The sequence below is a fragment of the Coenobita brevimanus genome, chromosome 5, assembly GCF_032717465.1.
Source record: "Coenobita brevimanus isolate Jiangsu-jjx chromosome 5, ASM3271746v2, whole genome shotgun sequence".
In the NCBI taxonomy this organism is placed as follows: domain Eukaryota; kingdom Metazoa; phylum Arthropoda; class Malacostraca; order Decapoda; family Coenobitidae; genus Coenobita; species Coenobita brevimanus.
Genome location: NC_136958.1, coordinates 29,746,129 through 29,773,134, shown reverse-complemented (window position 1 = coordinate 29,773,134; position 27,006 = coordinate 29,746,129). Strand labels below are relative to the sequence as shown.

At 40.0% G+C, this 27,006-nt stretch overlaps 1 pseudogene; it reads left to right on the top strand.

Moving 5' to 3' along the window:
- The first annotated feature begins 3,024 nt into the window (after positions 1-3,024).
- On the top strand, positions 3,025-3,134 carry LOC145399259 (U1 spliceosomal RNA; annotated as a pseudogene).
- Positions 3,135-27,006: the final 23,872 nt, after the last annotated feature.

Here is a 27,006-nt window from a genome sequence, read left to right as displayed (position 1 = left end):
GACAGGGTAATCATAAATCATTGAATGCCTACTCCTTGTTCCCAATCTTTCACTTTCTAGCCGCTGGCCGCTTGCAAACAGGTTTGTTTGAAGCACGATCTGATCAACGAAGGCCTCACTGAAAAACAGGTGGAAAAAATCTAACCTGCTTGAATTACAGTGAATACCTGATGCAATGCAGCCAGATCGCCCCTGCTCAGTGAAGGGGTGAATGAGGGGAGAAAAATCATTCCCATCCTCCCAATCCCACGACACAAATCCCTCGTCCCCATCACTGCCTTCGTCTGGGTGGGGAGGAGATCCTGGTTGGGGAGGTTGGGGAGAAGGAGTACGGAGGGCTTCCCCACTGTCACTCCTCTTCCCTCTGCCTTTACCCTTTCCCTTTCCCTTACCCTTACGGCCTTGAGGAACATTAGGGGGCTGTGGGGATGAAATAGTTTGATATTGGGGAGCAGAAGACGTGCTGGGGAGTGGTTCCTCCCCACCTTCCCCCTCCATTACCACACCACGTGCTCTCTCACGCAACCTTGCTCGACCACGTGTTAGGGGATATTGGGGAGCATAAGACGTGCTTTGGAGTGGTTCCTCCCCACCTTCCCCCTCCCTCACAACCCCACGTGATAAGGAACGCACCCGCACTGGCCCACGTGATCCACTCTGCCGCCTCACACTGCGTAGGGAGAGCAATGACTCACCCACCTCACTCTCACTTTCCCTAATCCCAGGAATGTCCATTTCACTCCCCACTCCCTCCACTTCACTTCCTACCGCCCCAAACAGAATGCTTGGCCCATACCTGCTTAGACGACGTGGTGTGCGCTCTGGGCCACGATGCGTAATCACCTCCCGCCCATACCACGTGGCAGCACGTCCCACGTCTCCGTCCTCGTCCTCGTCCTCGTCCTCGACCTCGAATTCGGCTTCCAAGGGACGCTGGGGATAGGGATATGACAAACCACGTGCCTTCTTTGCCTCCTGCCCCTCTCTAGCAGCACGGTAAGTCACGTACTGCCGTTTCCTTGGTGACGGAACTTCCTCGTCACTGCTGGTGGTTTCTTCCTCGTCTGGCTGCACATAATCTTTGTCCATCTCCTCGTCATCCAGTGGGGAATCACTGTCGCCGGTAAAGGTGTCCAGGGAGACTTGAATTTCGCTCTCTGAGAGACCTCTCTTAGCCATGTCTGAGCAGGACCGTGGCTACCAGGTGAGTGGACGAGCAGCGGGCTAGCGCGGGTCGCGCGGGGTCGCCGAGTGTCCCCGCCTGGTGGCAGGTAGGGGAAGGTCAGGCGAGGGTACGTACCGCAAATCAAGCGCGAAATTTGAAAATTGTCGAAATTATGCACATTGCAATTGCACGACGTACTGGTACGTCGCCGGGACTGGCAAATGCAAATCGTGGTGACGTACCCATACGTCGTCGGGACGGGGCGGGTTAAGCAAACCTATACTAGTTAGACCTAACATAAGTCTAACATTACTTAACCTAACCCAACCATTCTTAAATAATATTGTACATTACCCTCACCTAAGAACAAACTCCATTTATATGACTATAACCGACATCAACCCAACCTTAGTTAAATAAAATCCATTTCACAAACTGACTAGGGTTATCATAGAATTACATATTCTGCACATTCCCTGGAATATAGAATTTATCTGTGAATAGGCAATCTACTTACTTCAGGAAACCAGTAACTATAGGGGTTAAAACTGAATATATCCAGTTAGTATTAACTGAAGTAAATACCCCTAGTCGCAGGCGATGGGTTAGGTTTACACTAGGAGTGACTGATACAACAGAAATCACACTGATCTGTTCATATTTCGCAGAATATAATACCTGTATGCATTGAACAAACAACTGTAATATTAGACACACACCAGTGCAGCATGAATTATCATATTATGCCTAATGTATTCAAGAAGCAGTATTCAACAGTAATTGCCTCTACCGCCGAGTTGACTATCTCTGCACACCACACATATTCCCCATTTATGTCATTGCTACAGAATATGATATATTGGTACCCAATAACTGCTTTTGATGCAAACCGTTCCACTCCAGACAAGGTAATGAGGCGATAATTCATATATACAGGAGCAAGGAGCACCACACATATCATCCACGACGTGTTGTTGTTGTCGAGCAAAGGCGCCTTTTGATTGCTAGGGCTCCCCTGTCCCTGCCGGTTCCATAAGGTGCTAATGAGCAACGTTTTCCAATATGGCCACACACAGCAGAGCTTTTGATTATGCGTCTTTCACGGAAAGGTGGTGTGTAAAAGCACATTTAACACAAAAGGCGCTGTTAAATGTTCTGAGTATGCAGTCCCATGTCTGGGTGTTCTACTACTATTATCACTACTGCAACTACTACTACTAGTAATAATAATATTAATACTGCAACACCAATAAATCTACTGCCAATGCCACTGCTCCTACAGTTACTACTACTACTAATACTACTACCACCAACTGCCTCATCTGATATACCATAATCCAGGGAGCTCTTTGTGTGTGTGTGTGTGTGTGTGTGTGTGTGTGTGTGTGTGTGTGTGTGTGTGTGTGTGTGTGTGTGTGTGTGTGTGTGTGTGTGTTTTTCCAATACCTGAAAAGGTTTTAATGAAACTAGGCAGGAGGGTTGAAACAGGGTTGCAGATGGGCCAGTTTCAATGTCATGTTGATTGATGTATTCTGATGAAGTGTTTTAGCTCCTAATAATTGTCCCCATTGATATTGCAGTCGGGCACATAGAAGAGGCGTTGGGGTATTTCTGTGGAGTTTTTCGTACGTCAATGCAGAAACAGAGAGGGAGGGGGGGACTGTGCAACTACATTCCAATTTCTATTACTTCACTGATGTTACGAACAGACGATTTTATTCATCAGAAATTGGAGGCATCTGTGGTGGTCGTGGTGGTAGCTGTAACGATGTTGGTGGTGGTGGTTGCTGTAGTCATGGTGGTGGTGGTGATGGTAGCTGTGATGATAATGGTGCTAGTAGCTGTGGTGGTGATGATGGGCACAGGAGATACTGTGATCACGAAGACAGTTCTCCCAGGACGAGGCTTGCCATTGCACTCGGGTGGTGCTGACTCCTGCGATTAACCCAAACGTGGTTGACTCGAGTACTAGTAGCTGTGGTGGTGATGATAACGATGGTGGTGGTGATGATGGCGGTGCTGACGGTAACTGTGATGATAATGGTAGTGGTGGTAATGTTGGTGGTGGTGGTGGTAGTAGCTGTGGTGGTAATATTGCTGTTGGTGGTGGTAGCTGTGGTGGTATGTTGGTGGTGGTGGTGGTAGCACCTGTGCAAATGTGTGTGCAGGCAGACGAGGATAATGCCTACCTAGACTGTTGCCCTATTGTAACCGAGTTCATTAGTGCAGCCATATACAGGGAGACCCAGAAAAATCTCCCACATTTCAAAGGTAAATAAAAAAAAAAAAATGGTTAAAGATAATCAAAATATTATTTGCACACATGAAACTTCATTCAATACAGTTTTTATTCATCATGTTTTAAAGATGACAACCTCCAAATGGTGGCCGTCATTGTCTATACACGCTTGGAGGAAATTTCTGAAGGCTGCCATGGCTCGACGGGTCATGTCAGATGGAACGTGGCTATCTCCTGCTGAACAGCAACCTTAAGGGCTTCAAGAGTCTGGGGTCAGTGAGTTTATAGAGCCACTTCAATGAAAATGAGCTTTGTCACTGCACAAGAGAACAGCATCTTCCAGAACACGTTGCAGAATGTTCTCACATAACTTCCTGTGGCTTATCCAGTCTCTCGCATTGAGTTCTTGCACAACCATTTTTTTGTATGGGTGGAAGTGAAGGTCTTTGTGTAAGATTCTCCTTGCAGTTTCCCGGGATATCCCTACAGCTAAAGCATGCTTCCACACAGAACGTCTTGGAGACTGCACAACAAATTGCCTCAATGCTTCAACATTCTCAGGCATATGAGTGTCCCTAGGTCGACCAGGTGATTTTCTTTTTAAAGCTGAGCTTGTTGCCCTGAAGTTTTCAACCCACTGCAAGATGGTTTTCCGATCTGGAACGTTTTGGTCCCGTGGAATACTGAAAAGTCTTTGAAAAGCCCTCTGCACGGCGATCATGGAACGGTTGTTTGTGAAGAACGCTTCAACAGCAAACGCACAGTGTGCTCCCAACCACGCCATGTTGGCGACTGAGGACTGTTGGGGTTGGGCTACCAACAGACCCTAGCCCCACACCTCCTGCCTCACTACTGCCAGTGCTACAGCCTTTCGAAATGTGTTTTTTTTTGGGGGGTCACCCTGTATATCTGTGTTTGTTTTCCTCTCTCTCTCTCTAGGTGGGAACAGGTCTAGTAATCTATTCCATGTAATGCCAGGCGATGCTGTCTAGCTGAATGTCACAAAAGTTTATGAATATTATTATGGTTGCCATTAACAATCTCATCGCTGGTATAACTAGTATTGTTTTCTACGTAACGACATACAATTTTACTTACGTGAGAGCGAAAAACTTTAGACTCAGAGTGATAACCATTTATCTGTTTATGAGTAACTGCACAGATTTAACCTATTGGAAACTATTGCCTATTAAACCGTGTGTGTGTGTGTGTGTGTGTGTGTGTTAGAAATTACAGTTAACAAGGCAGTTACAAGAAGAAGAGGTACATGAAGCATGCAACAACTTTAGCATTAAGGATTAATCAACTACTGATGTTATTACTGTTGTTGTGAACCTTGGCTCACCTGAACCTGAAATTCGTCTTCTGTATTCTACGGCTCCTAAGATCTATTATTAAGGCTACAATATTGAGAGAGAGAGAGAGAGAGAGAGAGAGAGAGACAGACAGACAGACAGACAGACAGAGAGAGAGAGAGACAGAGAAGAAAAGGGGGCAGCAGAGAGGAGAGAGAAGAAAAGGGAGCAGCAGAGAGGAGAGACGAGGAAGCAGGAGGGAGAAGAGAAGAGGGAATGGAGAGGAAAGTGTAAGCAGAGATAGAAAGGAGAGGTAGAAAGTGAGAAATTGAAGAACAGCGCGAGGAGAGGCAAGGGAAGGAGACAAGAAGGAGGAAAGAGAAAGAAGGCAGACGTTATAAATGAGGGAAAAAAGACAGAAGAATGACAGAATGGGAGAGAAGGAGATAAGCAGGGAAAACGCATCAGCTCATCTTAAGTAACACGAGTAAATTGTTTTTGTTCTACGGTTACTGGTACACCCTCCATGTTATCAACTGAAAGAAATCTTAATTAATAAATGTATTATTCAAATGTGTACATGCTTAGCTGAGGATTAGAAGACATATATCTACCCGGGGATTTTTTAATGTTAGTACAGTATCACAGTTAACCACAAAATGAGGCAACTTGTTCCATATATTTACAACCCTACAGAAGAAGAAATGTTGAGCTTCATACTAGAAAAAACGCTTGCCGACGATTTTAGGTCCATATTTCCAGGATATTTCGACTAAGCACTTTTGGACAGCCATACTATCATGTCCATTGAAAATTTTGCATACTTTAACTTAATCCTCCCATAGTCTCTACTTAATTAAGGCAAAAATACTCAGCTATTCTAACCATTCTTCATATGGTTTATTTCTCAATCTAGGTATCATTTTTGTAATCCTTCGCTGTACCCTCTGAACTTTCTCCATATCCTTTTTATAATAAGGTGACCATAACTGGACATAATAATCCTGGTGCAGGTGTAGTTAGGAATTATGCAGAGTGAGGACGATATTTTTTAAATTATATTCAAATGCTCTCCCTAGAAATCCATCAATTTATTATTATTTTTTTAACAGCCCCTGTAAACTGTTTGCTTCCTTCCAAATAGTTTGTTATTATAACCCCTAAATCTTCTTACGGCTTACACTATCAAGTTGAACTTCTTTCACGTTATAACTGGCCCTTACTTTTTTACTACCAGTGTTTAGCATTTTACATTTCTTAATACTGAAGTTTATTTGCCCAGTTTGAGTCCAATTACACTGAATTGCCTGCTTCAGCAGTGCTGTGTCTGCTCTGTTACCTAATTTAGTGTCATCGGGAAATTTAGAAGTCTTGCAAAATAATCCTCCATCAATATCAGTTATGCACATTATAAGATATAAGATCTAACAATGAACTCAGTGACACTGCACTTGTATCGTCTATCCATTCTGATTCTTGTCCATTTATTACAAGTCTTTTCTTTCGTCCAGTAACCAATCCTCGATCCACTCGAGCACACCGCCACTGAAACCATGTGCCTTTGGCTTATGACGAGGTCTTTTGCTTGTAACTTTGTCAAAAATCTTTTTTAAATTGAGATAGACAACACCAACAGATACTACAAATCTTCTTGTACATGTTCAGTAAATCATTGCAAGAAATCCAATAAATTCGTGAGGATGAAGCGATTATTCCGGAAAAACATTTTGCAGATCTCTGATGAAATTATTTGTTTTTAAATCTTCCACAGTCCTGTCTTTGGTAATAGATTCAAGCAACTTATAAATCACTTTTCAAAAACTAATTGGTCAGTAGTTCTCTGGTTGTGCTTTGTTGCCTTTCTTTAGTACTGGGGATACTTTTGCGATCTTCCACTTGTGTGGCCCCTTACTACTCTTCAGTGATAAGATAAAATTTTACATGAAGGCTTTGGTATTTCATTCTGCAGTAATTTTAATATGCATGGAGATATATTGTCCAGTCCCGTTGTCTTCTTCTCGTTCACTTTACTGAATGCAAATCGTATATCACTTTCACTACCTGTAATCTCAGATTATGTTACCTTCTACTGAAAATGGGAAAACTGTAGGAATTCTATGTGCATTATCCATCGCACATGTTGACGTGAAGAAATAATAAGAATTCTCGTCATCTAGTTTAATCATCAGTGTGCTCTTCGTTTTCTCTGATTAAGAGTCCAATTTTTAGTTATTATTATTATTATTATTTTTTGGAATTGATTTACCGATACTCGCTGTATATACGATTACCTTTTTTTTTTTTTTTTACTTTGTTTAATAATTGACTTTTCGGCGAAAAGCACCATATTTGTTTTTATTACACTGATTCCTTATGACAATGTAAGTTTTGTATGCACGATTTTGTAGTCACAGACAGTTTTTAAGTTCCACCATTTCAGTTTACATTCTTGTCAGGCCTTCTGTTATGCACTGGAATACAAAACTTCACTGCACCTCCAATTGCTTTTAATTTATTAAAACTGACCCTTTTACAGTGGGGAACTTACTCATAATCGGCCTTGATATTGTTTACATTGAATTTTAGGTAAAGTTTAACTATACAGTGAGCGCTTATACTAAATTCTTCTACAATAACGTTACTCATTAAGTTTTCTGATATGGCCACGACAAGATCTAGGAGGTTAGCCTCACGTGTTAGATAATTTACGAAATTATACAAGATTTCACGCATGTTTGTATATAGATATAACCTTGTGTGCGGGGATAGGGCTTATCCCCATTTGGAAATGAGGAAGAAGACAATTAAAAGGTGGGTGGGAAGAGGAGACAGACAACTGAATACAAAGGAATAAAAATGTTTATGATCTGTATTGGATTATTCGGCCTTTATCGTTAAAAAAAGTAAGTCTCAGTTTATGCTCTGATTAACATGGTCAACACTTAAGGGTAGATGAATATTAGTGTTTACAACCCTTGGTAGCATTATACAGTCGTAATGCCTCGAGTCACCCGTTGGGGATGGAACCTATTGTAACTCGCCAGTCCGACTGGACGTACTAACCACTAAATATATATTTTACTTGCCAAATTATTGCAATTGGATAGCGAAGCAAATGGTTATCCCCACTCTACCAACCTGTCAAATTTTCAGTTCAGGGAAACAAGAAAAAACAGAGTCTTAGAAGACTTATATGTTTCAAGAACACATAACATAGTGGCAGAAATAATAGCAAAAATTAAAATACAAAAGAAAATGAAACAAAACTATTCTGAGTCTGACTTCTAATCGCCCACCAAAATATGTTGCTAAGGTACAAGTGACCTGCAAACCAAATTTGAAGAAAATAAGCAAAGCTCTACGGAATTCAGTCACCGCGTTTCGCAAAAAGCCAATTAGAATTTTAAAAAATTAATAAAACTGTGGCGGCTGGCATTCGGTGGTCTTTGGTTATATCCTGACCAAAAGTAATAACTTCTGAATATCCATATTGTTGCCATTTCCTGAAAGTTTGGAGAAAATTCTTCCTCAACTTCTCGAGATATTTTGGCATCACACACCCACCCACCCACACACACACATACACACACACCGACGATAGCTATTTCGCCTCGACTTGCTAAAGGAGAGAGAGAGAGAGAGAGAGAGAGAGAGGGGGGGGGGTAGCACACAGCATACACCTACCATTTCCTGCCTACTAAAGTACTGACTTAGGCATATCGTGCCGACATACCCTAATCAGCTTAGTATCATCAGTATACATTTTGTATGTTCGTCGCCAGAATCTTCGTCATAATTACCGTCACTATCATCATCATCATATCGTCATCATCATCATCATCATCATCATCACAACTTTTATCATGGTCATTTTCACCATCTACTTCGTCGTTTTCCTCCTCCTCCTTCTCGTTATTTAACTTCATAATTTTGTTAGTTTTCATCCTGATTTTCATTTGCTTTTTCATCATCGTCATCCCCATTGTCTTTATCATCATTTTCATCATCATCATTACCTTTACACCATCATCATCTTTTTTGTCATCCCTTCATCACCATCATCATCATCATCATCATCATCATCACAACTGCAGTCGACATAATCATTCGCATCCTGTTTTACTGTCTGTCTGTCTGTCTGTCTGTCTCTCAAATTTCCTCTTTCCCTTTGCTCAGGATTTTATGCAGACATGGAAAAAGCAAGAGGAATTGGAAAGTGTGAGCACTGGGAGGTGCTGGAAGTGCATAATATTAACTGAGTGGAAGTTAGGCTCATTATAATATCCTTTTCTTTTTCCTTGGCCAGAATTTTTTCCTGCAAGATTTCGCGTTTTCTGGCTGTTCCTTTGTCTGCCTCTGTTTCTCATTCACTCCGGCTAATTTCTCTCTCTCTCTCTCTCTCTCTCTCTCTCTCTCTCTCTCTCTCTCTCTCTCTCTCTCTCTCTCACACACACACACACACACACACACACACACACACACACACACACACACACACACAAAACCAACATTCTTTCAGTATTAAATATAGAATTCAGACATATAACTGTAGCAGTATCTAACTGGAGTAAAACTAGATACTGACTACATCGAAAATATGCTAAGTGGTCTTTAACTTAAGATAGTATGTTTAAAACTAAGGAAATACTCTTCCTTGCACATTAAAAGAAGGTAAAGATAATTACTGTAAACTTGATGAGTATACTGATAATGTCAGAAAAACTTTGAGTTTTAACCGTGATACATCAATAATGTTGAAGCACAACTTTCGCCATCCATTATGCCTCATGATTAACTAACTTCTGATCCCAAGGAGATTGCAGAAGGCTTTAATGAACATTTCAGTCAAGTGAGAGCAAACTTTTAAAGTTAAACCTCCTAAAACTTTTTTCCCTACATTACGTCCCTGAACCCATCAAATGCTCAAAATTATCCCTAATATTAGAAAAATAGTTAAGAGAGGTTACCACTAATCTCAAGAAGTCAGCAAGTGGACATGACGACATCCCAGCAACGGTTGTGAAAGACTGTATATTAGAAATTAGTCCCTGTCATCAACAGATCCTTCAAGTCAGGTTATTTTCATAATCATCTGCAGACAGTAAAGGTAATACCCAGCAAAAACAGTCGAAGCATAAATCTTTCAGAAAAGTGTGGCTCAGTTCTTTTATCAGTCTTCAGTAAAATCTTCGAGAAGGTAGGTTTTCATAGATTAAAGAATTTTCTTCAGAAACGGCCGTGAATAACAAAATAGAAAAGTGGATTCTTGCTAAAACATTCAGCTGAAATAGCACTTCACTGCCTCACAAAACAAACATATCTACCTCGATTAGAAACACTATCAAGGAACGATATTTTGTAATCTAAGACCTCTGACACCGCATCGCATATCTTACTTAAAAAACGTGAAGTACATGATATTCCATACCCAGCACTGACGTGATTTCAGAGTTGCTTAAGTAACCGTAAACAGTGTGTATAATATCATAACTGCAGCTTACAAGAGGATATAAGATATGGAGCCCCACAGGTTTCAGTATTATGTCCTGTATTGATTTTACTTTATATTAACGAGATTGTGTTGTGATCCCATTAATTAAATTTTCTGCTATTTTCTGATGACCCAGGTATATATACTGTATATTATATATATATATATATATATATATATATATATATATATATATATATATATATATATATATATATGGAAACTAACCACTCACTAGAAATAGTGAGTACAACTAACCTAGCAGTAATTCATTTAACTAACTAGATCAAGATCATTATATTAATTAAAAGCCTAACAAAAATACACCATGTGATACCACATCATTCGGAATATGTCTAATATCGATATTATATTTGACAATCAATCAGGATGGTTTTGAATAGATTTTTTTTTTTTTTATGACTTTGGTAGACCTAAATCAATGATGACAAAGTTACAATATCCAAGGTAGCTGGAATTCTTTATAAGGTGCGTGACTTGATGAATGTCGTCAATCTAAAGTGCATCAATAGCTTGTCCTTACATAATATAATACTCTGCAGTCTGGAGTGAAGCTAACAAAACTAGTATAAGCTCTCTGGAAATAGCTCAGGTAAACACAATGCATAACATCATTTATGCATCATACAATGAACACGTGGCACCTATATTAAAGGAACCCCACTTGCTTAAGTTAGTTGATATATCATTTCTACAGATTGGTGCCTTTGCCTCTAAATCAGTAAATAATCTTAGTCCATCAATAAATGATTTAAAGAGAACAAGTCACTCAGTCAATGGACGAGGTATACATGACCCATAAAGACACCCACAATATAGGAAGTGTCGTGTTCAATGAAGTCGTACATACAGGGGATTCTGTAATATGGAATTCTCTAAACGATTGAGTCGGCCAGTCTTCATCCATATTTCATTTGAAGCATGCAGTGAAACAGATTAACTGGAGACTATTACTCCTCAGCCTAAAAGCTACTAGATACTAGAAAGTGCTGCGATAATGCTACCTAGTTGATTAATTACATCCAGTGCACGGAATATGTGTTAATCCTTCCCTTGCAATATGTAGGATTATTAGCATTTATGAGTTTGTCAAGTTTCTTAACAATTTTCACTCATTTTTATTATGTGCTTTGTGTTTTACATATAAGCCTACTGCGGGTTCAACTTTTTTTTTTTTTAATGTCCAACTATGGGCAAAGGCTTCAGGGCCTATCCAAAGGCCCAGTAGTCCTCCTATACACTTTCTCTTGTCACCACTTTCGCGCTAACACCATAATGAATACATGCAAAGGCTGTCTCATACAGGACTGGTGTACTGGTATTAGCGGGGGTATTTTTACATGTCGGCGGAACTTCTGGTAGATCAGGAAAGTCTGTTTTTATGAAATTCAAATCCTTAAACTGTCCCCTGCCCCAGCTGGGATTCAATCCTGTGTCCATTAGGACTGCAGATCGCCTCTCTACCGATTCAATCTGTCCCCTGCCCCATCCGGGATTCGAACGTGGGTCCATTAGAGCTGCAGGCCGCCTCTTCCGATTCAGCCACCGTCCCCTCCACGATTTTTGCATATTATTCTAAAAATTTACGTTTCTCGTTTTCACCATATGTCATCTAGAGGTCACAAGCTCAATTGAGTACTATGCCAGTTGGAAACAATTTACTCTCGTCTTCATGTATGTTTATGGCAATAAAGATTCTCTCTCTCTCTCTCTCTCTCTCTCTCTGTACCTACCTACCTACCTACACACCTATCTATTTATCTATCAGTCTACGTCTACCTAATATAATGTCGTTTTCACGTATGTCTATGGCAATAAATATTAGTCTCTCTCTCTCTCTCTCTCTCTCTCTCTCTCTCTCTCTCTCTCTCTCTCTCTCCTCATGTCTTACACACTGACAGAAATTCCACCAGTGTTTCATTCAACGTTTTTGGCCAGACCAGCTAATGAACAGAGGACGGGAGGATGTAATTGTCCGGGTTCCAGTGGTAGGAGTGGCAGAGAGAGAGAGAGAGAGAGAGAGAGAGAGAGAGAGAGAGACAAAGACAGACAGACAGACAGACAGAAGAAAAGACAAAGGGGACTGAAGAAAAAGAAAGAGCTGAATAAAGAAGTGTTGAGGAAAGAGAGGAGGCTGTGGCAGGAGAGGGGATTAAGGAAAGAGATGTGGCTGATGAAGGAGAAAGGGGTGAGGTAGGGGCTGAAGAAAGAGTGGGGGATGATGAAGGAGAAATGATACAGGTAGGAGATGGGGAGAGAGGTGCAAGTGAATAAAGAGTGATAGAGGAGGTTGAGGCAAGAGAGGAGGAACAGAAAACAGAGCGGGTTGAAGTTGGGGAGAGGTGTTTAGTAGAGTAGAATGAGGGAGGAGGCGGTGAGGAAAAATGCGAGGTTTAGGAGGAGGGAGAGAAGGAAAAAGAGAGAGAAGAAAAGATAATGCTATGTGATTAAGCAGTAGTAATGGAAGGGGGTTAATGAGAAAGGGGGACAGAACTGGTGGATCGAAGAAAGATGGTGAAAGGGGAAAGGAGAGAGGAAGAGGATAGTAGTGAGAGAGTGGATGAGAAAAGGGGGTAGGACTGACGAAATGGAGGATCTAGGAAGTAGGAGTAAGAATGGTGAAGCGGAGAAGGAAAGAAAGGAGGGGTTCAAGAAGGGAGAAGGGTTGAGAAAAGAGAGAGGGAGTTTGCAACGGAAAAGGAGAGAGGGAGTTTGCAACGGAAAAGGAGAGAGGGTCGAGGAATTGGGAGTGTGACTTGGGATAGAAAGGAGGTGGCTGTTTAGAGAAGGAACGAGGAAAGTAAGAATACATCGATAATAATAAGGATTGCAAGGAGAGAGAAGGACAATAATTTAAGGAGAGAAGATGAGAAGGTTAGGGTAGGCATACAGGGCCGGAGTTGTTGAGCGGGTGTGACATTAGTGGAAAAGTGAAACTGAAAGTTGTATAAGGAATGAGTACGGAAAGAGGAGTGACAGAAATTTACCAAAGTTATTACGAGTACGTGAATAATCATTTTTTTGCTGCTTGAGTTATCCTCAGCTTAATGTTGCTTTTGATAGACCAACTAGGTTGGACATTGCCTTCAAATGACAGTGGGTCATGGCCTGAGAGAGCTAGAGAATAGTGCAATGGAGTACGTAAGAAGTACAAGTAAATGGAGGTCATTTGCTCTATATAAAGGTTGTCTGTTGGGGCATAAAGGTTGCCTGTTAGGGCATAGGTAACTATATTATTATTCTGTCCAAGCTTGTGAGAAAAGGAATGAATAGAGATAAGATGAGTGATAGAAAGAGAGAGAGAGAGAGAGAGAGAGAGAGAGAGATGTGCGATTTGGGGAAGGAGGGTGAAAGGGAAACAGACGATGGCGCAATGAGAAAAAGAGAGGAAGGAAAAGCCGGGGACGAAATGAGAAAACACAAAGGAGGAAGAAAAGAGGTGGAGAAAAGGGAAAAAATGAGAAGAAAAAAGGGAGAGGTGAAGGTGTGGAAAGGGGAAAGGGTGAAGAAAGAATGAGAATTAGGGGAGACAAAAAGGAAAATCAGACAGTAGAAGTAACACATAAGGAATGTTAGGATGATAATTAGAAAACAGAATAAAGCAACAACTGTGTAGAATGGGGCGAGGGAAGTGCGATGATAAGAGAAAGAGACAGTGCTAAGAAAATCACAAGAAAAATGACATCTGGGTGTAAGGATTCAAATGAGGTAAAGAAATATGAGGAGGAAGAAGGAGAGTCGCCTAAAACGGGAGAGAAATGATAAGGACAAAAAGAGGAAGAGAAAAGTAGTAGAAGGTAGCCAGGAGGGGAAACAAGGATGGTTTTACCCATGTGAAAAGCTAGACGGGTGAAGAAATCTGAGAACTGAATTAAACACAGATGACTGAAGAATAAAAGGACAAAAAGTAGTGCAAGAAAAATGTACATTGAAAAAAAAAAGTGTGTGTGTGTGTGTGTGTGTGTGTGTGTGTGTGTGTGTGTGTGTGTGTGTGTGTGTGTGTGTGTGTGTGTGTGTTTGTGTGTGTGTGTGTGTGTGTGTGTGTGTCTGTAAAGCAGAAACAGGAAACCAAAAGGTAGACTAATACGAGAAGAATCAAAGAACAGTGATATGTTATATGAAGGGGGAGGGAGAGAGAGAGAGAGAGAGAGAGAGAGAGAGATGGAAGATTAAAAGAAAGTACAAAACGATTGGGAGACGTGGTGCTAATTAAAGCAGTCCGTCTAAAGTCAAGAGCTTTAATCACCAAGTGAACCTCTCCCCTGCCCCCTAATCTCTCTCTCTCTCTCTCTCTCTCTCTCTCTCTCTCTCTCTCTCTCTCCTCCTGCTGTCTGCCTGTCTATCTGTCTGTCTGTCTATTTGTCCGTCTAATTCATTGTTACCTCTTCTCCTTTTCCTTTCATGTCCTTTAGTGTCTCTTTGCCTGACTACATGCTTGTCAGTATCATATATAGTTCATTGTCTGACGATATCCAGAGACACTGTCATTTTAATCCACGATTCTACTAATCAGTCCTGCGATGCAGGATGTCATCATTTTAGGCAACTTGCCACATACAGTTGTACGAGAGTCAGTGTGTGTGTCATGTCCTCCTACGATTTTTGATGGACCCTAACGAACTTTTCCGGAAAGTTCTTCTGTTTACTCTGAACATTTCCCACTATATACAGCTTTCCAACCATGATTTTTAGGGGGTCCAGCCCCCCTTACCAAATTAAAATTCTCAGCAGTTGACTAAACTTTGGCAGATATCGTTTTGATATTTTAGTACATGGTGAATAATGGACTTTCACCCGTAATTTGATACTTCGGTAGCATGACCACCCTAGTGATTCTTTGTTGTATCAACCCCCTCCCAAGAATAGTACCAATAAAAAATGGGAGAAAGTGAGCACGTGAAGTTCAGTGAAAACTGATCATGTCAGTTCGTCCGGTTCATTAACGCGAGACGTCCTATCGACGTACTGGTACGTTTTGCAATTGCAAGGTCCCTAATTTGCATAATTTTCATTTTTTGCGTGTGATTTTTCTTACGTATACATGGGACACCTTCCTCTATTCCTCTACAAGATGCCAAGCAGGGACAATGTCTTACACCGCATAACCTCCCCCCCCCCACGGCATTGTCTCGGCACATACACTGATGACAAGCGATGACAAAAGTGTTGTTGAGTCATTCACATACTTGAGAGAGAGAGAGAGAGAGAGAGAGAGAGAGAGAGAGGTGAGACACAGCTTTCATTAACCACTTTGCTACAAATGTCATGAGCTAAATCGTAATGTCTGTTCGGCAGGAATTTTGCGGGATATTATTGGACGACTTTGTAAAAGAACTAGATGAAGTCAGTGTGGAGCTGTTTTAAAATAATTTTCAGTAGGAAATACTAAAAAAGAGTAACATTTGTGCTTACACCACAAGGTAGCCTGTTTACCAGAGTGCTCCTCAATATTTCGGAATTTTTGACCGGTAAGAGGAATAATACTTTTCATTTTGATGCTTTATTTCTTGTTTTTATCTACCTTTTTTCTTCCATGGCCTTCCTCTGTTCACCCTCTCCCCTTTGTTTCTTTCTCCCTCGCATTCCATTCTTTTTTTGGGCTAACTCTTCAATAATCTTTCACCATTCGCTTCTTTTCTGTGGTTACTTGCATCTCTTTCTCTCCCTATTAAACACTTTCTCTCTGCCTCTTCTAGTGCCTTATTCCCCACTCTCTCCCTCCACTTCCATTTCATTCATAATATTCCTTTCCTTATCAGTTTTCCATCTCAGCTTCTGTCTCGGCTCTTCCCCACCATCTCTGTCCTTCAATCCGCCTCTTACAGTGCATCATTCCTAGCACTCTCTCCCCACTTCCGTTTCCTTCATAATTTTCCTTTCCTTATCAATTCTCCATCTCAATTTCTGTCTCCGAGCTTCCCCCCCATCTCTGTCTTTTTAGGTAACCCTTTGCCTCCGCCCCTCTATCCTTCCACATCTTAATTCCCTGTCTCCACTTCCGTTTCTTCCATAGAATTCCTTTCTTCACCACCCTTTCCATCTCATACTTAACCCACTCATCCCTTTCCCTCCATCTCCTTCTCTGCCTGCTACTCGCCCATCTCCCTCAGTCTCATTCTCCATCTCTCAACCCTCTCTCTCTCTCTCTCTCTCTCTCTCTCTCTCTCTCTCTCTCTCTCTCTCTCTATCTATCTATCTATCTATCTATCTCTTTGTACTCCTCAACCCTCTACCTCCATCTCTGTCTCCTACTGTCCTCTATCTCTATATAATTCTTTGTCACCTCAACCTTCTTCATTCGTTTTCATTTCTTTTGTGGCCTTTCTCCTCTCACTCTTTCCTTGCATCAGCTTCTCTCTTTATTCATTGGCTCAAATTTCATTTTTATGCGTCTTTCCTCTCGTCCACACTTCCCCCCCCCCTTTCTCTCTCTCTCATATTCCTCATTATGGGTGAGCGTGGTGGAAGTGATTAAGGTCTCGCGTAATGAGACACCTGAGCCTTCCAAAGCAGAATTCTTCTAACGTAAAAAATCTTTTAGCCATATCTTCATTTTTCACTTCTGCCTGTTACTTTTCATTAATTCCTTTTTAGTAATATGGACATAGTTTACCATAAAAATGAAGAGGCTATCAGAAAGTAGAATGTTGAAACAAATGGTAAGGAAAAACTGCATATATTTATCTTAAGTCGATGTGAATTATGACCCCATGACTCGACTCACCCTTATCTTGGTCGAACCTCCTCGTTAGCGAAATGACCACCTAATCCACCAATTCCTGTTGCTGCCTCCAGAATATCATACCCTTTATAACCTTTAATATGGTGACTCTAGAGCAGGGGTTCTTAACCTGGGGTCCATGGACCCCTAAGGGGTCCATGGATGAGCTTCAGGTGGTCCGTGAAGGTCAGAATAATTGATAACAATTTCTTGATGCCGTTTGGCATCATTAACTGACAAAAAAAGAAAAAAAATCGAGGAGTCTTGAAGAATTCTGGTGTTCATTGACACAACCCTACCTCGGTCTGGCAAAGCAAACTATGAGTGCTGTGATTCCGTTTGCTACTACATACCTTTGTAAGTCAGGGTTTTCAGCGCTTGTTTCTATGAAAACGAAAAGTCGCAATCAACTGGATGTCAACGATGACATGCGTGTTTCCTTGTCAAAGACCACTCCACAAATTCATCTTCTTATTCAAGCCAAACAACAACCCTGTCACTGAAATGAGCTTTTGAGCAGAATTAAAATTTTGTTTTGTTTAATTTGCACAAGTTGGATGTATTTCATTTTTTCATCGAGTGGCCATTAGCTTTTCCTTGAAAGAGTGGGAAACAATTCTTTGTAAAGACAGTTTTATACTTTGCGTATGTTATACACAGTGTGAGGTAGTTTTCAATAAAATAAAGTACATTCATTGCATGCAAAATGCTGTTTGTGCTTATGTTCATTTTTGTACGGAAGAGGTTCATAGTTTTCACTAGATTCGCGAAGGGGTCCGTGATCAAAAAAGGTTAAGAACCACTGCTCGAGAGAGAGAGAGAGAGAGAGAGAGAGAGAGAGAGAGAGAGAGAGACCCGGTAGGTCGACAGTAACCATATTTAAGATTGAAAAGGGTATGATATCCCGGAAGCACCAGCAGGAACTGGTGTATATATGGATAGATAGATAGATAGATATACATACATATTATTCTGTTTGTCCATCTATCTATATAGATCTAGATATATAGATATGAACATGCTTCAATCGAACTCAGATATAGCTATGATAAGCCTACTGTATCAGTGACCGTGAATAATTCTAGATTACAAATAATAATTATAATGTAACAATGATAAAAGTAATAATAATAATGATAATAACAATAATAATAATAATAATAAAAAATAATAATAATAATAAATGTTTATGGTAAATGTGCATTTACCTCCTCTGCATTCAGAGGAAATTTGGAAACTGCATTCCCATTCCTAAAATATGCATTCCGATTTGAAAGACTTACAAAATAATGGAAGTAATTATAGTAGCAGTTGCTGTTGTTGATGATGATGATGAGTAGCCTTTAAAAAGACTGAACAAAATGTGGATATTCAAACAAAAAGTAATTAGTTTCACAAAAAAATTAGCAGGAAAATTTGAAAAGACAATAAAATAACTAAAGCAAAAAATACTAAAATGAGAAAAATGACAATTGCAAGTTGCAATGACCTTTAATTGCAGGGAACAAAAATACAAACAAAAGAGCGAAAAATGGTGGAACACTATGACACATTTGGTTGTGAAAATAAAGCTCAGGTAATAATGTTATAAGTATATGTTATGGAGGTGACAGAAACGAACGAGGTCCAAGAGGGAGATTGGGAAGCAAAATAGATAAAAGATAGATTTTCCGAAGAGAGAGAGAGAGAGAGAGAGAGAGAGAGAGAGAGAGAATAATACGAGGAAGAAGGAAAATGTGGTTAGAGAAGAAGAGAACTTAAAGTTATGCTGGAAGTATATGAAAGGGAAAAAAACATAATCTTTAAACCGAAATGGAATGAGAAGTGAATGTAAACCGGGGATTTTAAATGAACGTTAATAAAAAAAAAATACAATCAAGGAGCAGGAGAAAGGAATAGGGAAGGGAAACACAGACAAAAACACAAAGAGAACTATAGTAATAGAAATTAATAATAAATAATAATAATAATTATTATTATTATAATTATAATAATGATGATGATGATGATGATGATGATAATAATATTAATAATGATAATAATAATAATAACAAAAACAATAATCTATCTGTCTATTGCTCCACTCCATCCCTCCATTTCATCCTTGGCCTCCGTCTTCCTCTCCCCCTTTCCACCTCACTCATATACACTCTCCTAGTTAGTCTTTCGCTCTCGATCTTCTCCACGTCCAAACCATCTCAGTGTGTTTCTCCTAACGTTTCCTATGACATCCACATCCATACCACAACGCTCTTTCACTTCCCCATTTGTCAGTCTGTCTCACCACGTGACTCTGCATGCTCCTCTCAAATAACTCATTTCCACTGCCCTCACTCTTGACTTCTGTCCCTCCAACAAGGTCCAAGCTTCACTTTCATACGTCGCAGTTGGTATCACGAGACTGTCATGCAGCGACTTTTTATTTTTTTATTTATTTTTTTTACTTCCATGCTCACTTCCAGGGCCGGATTTACCTACTTGTGGGCCCCAGGCCAAACTCATCAGTGGGCCCCCAAATTTATAGAAATGTCTGCATGTTTCAATAATCTGTCCATCTATCTGTCTACCTGTATATATATATATATATATATATATATATATATATATATATGTATGTATGTATGTATGTATTTTACTGTAATTATTTTGCAATGGCTAAATGTCATCAAATATTACATAATATCATAATATAATGTAAGAAATAAAAATTTCAGCACAATGTAACACATCATTACTTTTAATCAAATTAGTTCTATATCATGTACATCTTATATATGGGATTCCAGTGGGCCATGGCCCACCGGTTGAAGGCCGCTGCGGGCCTATACTTATTGTACAGGGGCCCCATACTCCGGGCCCTATACTTCTTGTACAGTGGCCTTTATGGTTGTGAATATATAATATATATATATATATATATATATATATATATATATATATATATATATATATATATATATATATATATAATGAAATACTCGGTGTACACATGAAACAAAGTTATTCACTGTCACACTGCGCGACAAATTAGTTTCAGTGGGCCCCCAGATACCGATGGGCCCTAGACCAATGGCCTACTTGGCCTAATGGTAAATCTGGCCCTGCTCACTTCCCTGTTCTTTATCACTGCTTTCAAAGAACCAGCAACCTTTCTTCCTTGTTGTACACTTTCAAGTACTTCAACCCTCTAAACTTCTATCCTTACTCATCACGCCACCCAAGTAATTAAACACACTCACAATAATAATCATCATCATCATCATATGAACCTCCTTTCCCACCCTAGGGCAGGGTGAGGAGTAGCAAAGTCCAGACAGCCCAAATTTGCCCAGTCCAATGGGCCATGCTTCCGTTCACTCATCATTCAAGCCCCCGGAATCCTGGCTCTATCGTATACACTAAAAACATTCACAACGCTCTGTAGCTTCACATAAACGTATCCGACTGAGTCACTGTAATAATATAATAATAATAATTATTATTATTATTAATATTATTATTATTATTAATATTATTATTATTATTATTATTATTATTATTATTATTATTATAGAATAATAATAACCATCATCAATAATAATAATAATAATAATAATAATAATAATAATAATGATGATAATGATGATGATGATGATGATTATTATTATTATAACCATCATCATCACCACTATTATCATCATCATCATCATAATCATCATCATCAACATCTCATCGTCCAAATCCTCTGTTCCCACGAAAAAAATGGGGTGAGGCAGGATCCAAAAACAAGGGAAGAAAATTAACAAATGGGAAAGAAGAATTATCAATCGAATATGAGTTATTTGTTGGCCTCATCCAGTCCTGTGATTATGCATTTTTTTAAACTGAACAAAATTAGGATACAGAAAGTAATCTGGCCGAGAGAGTAAACTGCTTTTAACAGCAATAATTCAGTTAGTTAAAGTACTGAGTCAGCCTTATGATCAATGCATGCTGTTATAAAGGTTTTTCATATATAAATTAACTAATCTCATCCACTTTAAATGTGACAACCAAGTCTCATCTGAGCCCCGTGTCCATCTGAGGAGATTAATGAAGTTTTCTTAATCTGTCTTCATGCGAGATTAAAGGAGAGCGAGGAGAGAAAGAGACAATGAAGGGAAGGAAGACAGGAGGAAAGGAAGAACTTGGCACACTGACTCAGATGACCGTTTAGCAAAGCGTTACTCATGGTTACAGTTAGCATTTCAAATTCCCCAAAAGTCTCTCCTAAGCCAATTAATGGCTTCTGAAAATAGCAAGGCTTCCCCAGGCTGAAGGACATCAAATGTGGAACAAAAGATGGCTTAATCCCCTTAACCGTGGGGCGTCACTTTCGTGACTCTCGGGAGCAAGGGATCATACCGCGGGGCGTCACTTTTGTGATTCTGTGTTATTATGAATTCGCCCGGGCTTTCAAGTGGTGGCTTGTATCATCTATCAGTACTACCAGTGTCCAGCTATACTCAGTTCTGCTAATGTCATCTGCACTCCCATCCCCTGTTGACAATTTAGCCATTATTCCCCCTGTCCTTGACTCCCCTCCTTACCTCCCCTCCATTACCCTCTCCTCCCGCCTGCCCTGCTGTGCTGCATTACACAAATCCTGGATGGATTTTTCCACTCATTTTATCCATTGAAATGTGCCCTATTCCCTATTCATATACATAATAATATATAAAAGAAAGAGAAAAGGTAAGTGATACTGTCATTTATCTGGAATGGGATAATTATTACCTGGCAACACCCCATGTGCACTCGTTCGCTAATTTTCCCTGTTTATTTACATTTGAAATATGCCATATGACCTATTCTCGTAACAAAAATGTATATAAGAGAGGAAGGGAGAAGCCTAAGTGATATTTACATTCACCTGGAACTACCTAATTTATTATGTATTGTCTAGATTTTCTGCCAATCATTTCATAGCATATAAATCAGCAGCTGTCACCACACTGACACTGTCAACCCTTCCCTGTCCCTAGGCCACATCATTCAGTTTACTGTTGTCTTTCAGGGTGAAACCACGTCCGATTCGTGCCTGTCCTTAGCCCCCTGCAATGGGCCCTGTGACCTCTACCCCTACTAAACCTCTTGTGGGAAGGGGTAAAGGACTAAGTGACTCTGCTGGGGAACGTAAACTGGCTAATTTATCAATGATAATGATGAACAGTGACTACTATCTTTCTGGTAACTCTAAAACAGTGCAAGTGGAAATGTAAATGTGTAAATAGCAAGTGAAAGCAATGAATGTAAATATAACTGAACAGTGGAAAATAGTTTTATAAGTTACTGCAAGTGACAGTGCATAACATAGTGTAAATAAAATAGAAATGTAAATAATGTAAATAAAATAAAGAATGTAAATAGAAATGTAAATAGTTAGTAATATAAGAATACGAGTATAAATACTTGGAGTAATGAAAGTGAAAGTGAAAGCTTTGCTCTAGTGTGTATAAATACTTGAAGTAATGAAAATGAGAATGAAAACTTTGCTCTCCACGCCAGTTTACTGAACGAGAAAGTGAATGCCTGCAGTGAAAATAAACTACTAGTACTCAAAGAAACTTATGGAGAAATATTGTTTATATAAATAAGTGTAATAAATTACTAGGAATATAAAGTGTGAGTGTGTTTATGAATAATAAGTGACAGCTCTGCCTCAGAGTACCATCGGGTACCGAGCGTGGGTGGAAAGCTTGTATGCACTCGTAATTTACGTTGCTTTCACAGTGTTTTTCTTTTTGGAATATGGATTCCAAACTATCTGAATTCATAGAATAGTGTTTGTAATTATAATATCAGGCAGTGGTAACCATATTATGGGGTATAAGGAAGTGTAAAATGGAGACTTCATTACCCAACTTCAGAAGTCTCCACAAGTCATACGGTAGTTGACGAAGGCTCAACACTCATCCCAGGAGAACGCTGAAGGTATGTGCCATATGTTTATGTAATTATAATTTTCTAGGACTAATAACTGATTTTTACCAAATATTTTTAAAAAGTCAGTCGAAGCGCGATTATCCTCACTGGAAGCGCACGGCACACTCCCAACATCCCTGCGGTTAAGGGGTTAACCCATGTAATCTGCCCAGAATGTACAAACATCCAGTCTGTTTGGGTCAGATTTGACATGCAGTTAATAAGGGACAGTTCTTTGTCATACATGTTACATACTATTTTTTTTTTTTTACTACGTATGCCCAGGGTCTACTGCGTGGAAATGACTGTCATTCAAACCCCTCACCTAACCCACCCATCCACCCTTCCAATTTGAGAGTTAGGCCCTAATTAGCTGCATGCATTGCATTTGAATGTTGTTGTTCCATGTTGTTTGCATGTGTGTTTCTGGCATTCACAGCACATTGTTGACACCTTTGCAAAGGTAACAACTTCTTCTTTTTGCAGGTCTTGAGTGTTTTCGTTTAGAAATACAATCCATCATGCTACACAGACTCACCTAGCATTTGGAGCTCTTGGTAAAGCAGACCGTGACGATAGGTGCGGCTGAACTAGTGCCAATCCAAGCTCTTGCAGAAATAATCTACGTTTGAATTTATTACCTCTAAGCCAGTTTGGGTGAATCTGCATCCACAGTACAAATATATTGTATGCTGAGATATCTACCACTGTGACAAACAAAGCCATTGGCCATCTCATGGCTTGACGTTTTGAATGAAAAGCTGCCACAAGTTTGTCAAGGTATGTCTAAACCTCCTGTAGTTGCACTGTAGAATTCATTTGTTGGGTTTCTTATCTTCTCTCTCACTGTATGTGACAGAATCATGCATTGTGCTCAGCAAGACTACAGTCTTCCCTTTCTTGGGACAGTATGAAATAAGGGCATTGTCATCATGGTGTCCTTTGGGGGTTAAATAAACTGTTCGTTTTGGAGGGTTCACAAATTCCGCTGGAAATTCCTTTCTCTTCTTCCGGACTAAATTGTAGCATCACAAATTTATCTTCTTGTTCTGCTGCTTCACCTTTTTTTTTTTTTTTTTTTTTTGACCAAGGTACACTTTTGCATTCCACAGGTAACTTGTTTCTGCATCACATGCTGCCCATACCTTTATTCCATTTCTGTCTGGCTTAGATTATATATGCTGTCTGAATGGGCATTTTCCCCTGAATGGAACAAGCATTCCATCAACAGAGACAGTTGATGTCATATTGAATATGAGTGGGAGTCTTCCAGCCCAAGTATCCCAATTATTTCTCATAGTCAACAGCTTGTCATGACGTCTTCTTGGGATTCTAGTCTCTTTGTCATCAAAGCAAACATATTTTGAAGTTTTGGAGAATGTTTCTAGAAACATTATTGCGCGGAGTATTGGTCGTCCATAAGTATCGTCACATAAACTTCTAAGGGACTCACCACGAGACTTTCACAGATCAGCTAGGAGGTGCAGTCCATAAAAGACCTTCCATTCAGTCATGCTGGTGGCATCTCCAGTTCCAATTGCTAGACTTGCTTCTTTGTTAGTCATTTCCAGAATAACACTGAAAATGTCTGGAATAATCAGAAGGTCAAATGCAGATCATCTGTAATTCTTGTTGCTGCAACGCATTTTATGCCAGGTTTTTGATCAATGACATTCCTAGCACCTCGTGTATCTACTGAAGCATCTACTTTCTTTTAATGCCACACTATGGCTCCGTTTTTGGATGTATAGATTTTAGAGTCAGAATCTTGACTGGACTTCTTGCTCTTTGAAACACGGACATTTTGATCATCCTCACTTTCAGAATAATCAGAATCATTACTGGGCCCGTTATTCACTGAAACATGATCACTTTCACCATCTTCACAGTCTGATTATAACTGATCACTCTCTTCGACTTGTGAGGCTATGTTATAAAAGCTACCAGCTGAACAACTTGTGTGTGTTCCTGAAATATAAATAAATGGAAAAAACAACGATTAAAAAAAACCGACACCGTCATGTATCTTTCAATCACTGGTATGTTTTATCACGATTCGACGTAATTGGACTATAGGGTCATAAATGACCCAAACAGACTGGATGTTACTTGTTTCATATGTGCAAAACCTATTAAGATTTTTATTACAAAATTTATTTCAAAGAACACCCTCAGCGAAATAGGAAAAATCTTAAAGCATGAAGCTTCTTTCATGCAAAATAAAAATATTGAACCAGCATAAAATAGCGATAGATCAAAATAGGCCCTGAACAGACTCCTAGGGTTAAGAAACTGAAGTACAGACGCGTGTGGAAAGAAAAAAAAAGGTTGAGGAGAGAAATGAAAAAGCAGAATTAACCGATCTATGGTGGGGACAAGTCAAGCCTTTTCCAGCTAATGCCAGACTCCTGTATTCAGCTGAAAGTGAATGTCTGCAGCCAGGAAAAGTTAATACCGTCACCATTTACCTTGCCATGGTAGGGACAACTCTAGTATTCTATTCCAGATGACGCCAAACGATTTTATTTGAGAGCGTCATAGTAGTCTGAGTGTTGGTTAAATGAGCAGTGAAAAATGAGAGAGAGAGAGAGAGAGAGAGAGAGAGAGAGAGAGAGAGAGAGAGAGAGAGAGAGAGAGAGAGAATGCGTCTTTAATAATTGCAGGACATAACTGGTGAAGGAAATGGAAGTAGGGCTAGCTGCGGAAACGGAGAAAAAGGCTGAAATAGAATGAGTTTTGCTTAGAAGCACAAGTACAGAATCTGAAAGCTAAGGCATGGAGTGTCAAAAATACACTGGCTTACTGACCGCGTGATACGTCAAGACACAGACGAACGGAATCAACATAAATGTAAAAGAAAGAAGGTCTTGTTGGGTATTGAGATAAAGTGGTAAAAGTTAAACGCAGAAAATGAATGACAGAAAATGGTGGATGTGGGAGAGGTGCAAGGCCGGAATAGGATGTTAGTATCATCATCATTATCATCAGTAGTAGTGGCAGTAGCAGTACGTGCAACCCCAGGGGCATCTGGACATGAATGCAGTGGACTACAGGCCCAAGTAGCCTATCTCCTGCAATTCACCCTTCTTTTTTCTGGGATGGGTAGGGAAGAGCAAGGCGTTTGTATATCCGAGCAGTGGATAAACCCATTTAAATTGGTGCCACCACGTAAAGGCGTCCCTCTTCAGCACAAGGAATAGGTTAAGAACTAAAGTGTGAAAAGAGTGACCTGCAGAGAGGAATAATGGGGGAAGGTCAGTGAGTTAACTGCTGGAGAATGGATGGGAGAGGGACTATGGGAGACGTAAAACAAGTAAGGGGAGAAAGAAAGGGAAAACAAATGTGGAAAATGAGATGTAGGAATGTGAAGTGTGACAAAGAGGAAATAAAGACCGAAAAAGAAGAGAAGTATAAACAACAAAAGACAGAAAAAAATGGAAGAGCATACTGGAAAGAAATTTTGTGTTTAGAGTAAAAAGAAATGTAAAGTGAAAAACGAATACTGGACAGAAGTAATGGGAGAGGGAAGGATAGTGTGGAGAGAGTAACTGAGGAAACAAGAAAGGACGACATTATGGTAAGAGAGAGAGAGAGAGAGAGAGAGAGAGAGAGAGAGAGAGAGTTAACTCCTTATATAACGGAACTTAATGTTTAATTTATTCTTGCTCACCATAATTATATGGTTAATGATGGCTTTATTATACTCGTACAGTTAAACATGAATCGACTGGAGACAGCAAGGTACTGTTTCAGTTTATTTATCTGACTATTGCCAGACGTTTTACTTCCAGATGGTGGTCACAAGAAAATTACTCCTAGGTCATTCTGCATTCCACCAACAGGCTGCGCTGTCTCCATCCCACACATGCATCACTAATATCACTCTCCACTTCATCCCTCCATCTTATCCTCGGTCTTCCCTCTCCCTCCCTTCTCCCTTTCCACCTCACTCCCATACGTTATCGTAGTGAAACTCTCATTTCGTTTCTCCATTCTCTTTACAGTGCCATATCATCTCAAGCTATTTCTTCTAATGTTTTCCAGCTCATCCACATCAACCCAACAACGCTCCATCACTTCCTGTATTTGCCTATCTGTCTCTCCAATTGCTCCTCTCAGAATAAAACAAGG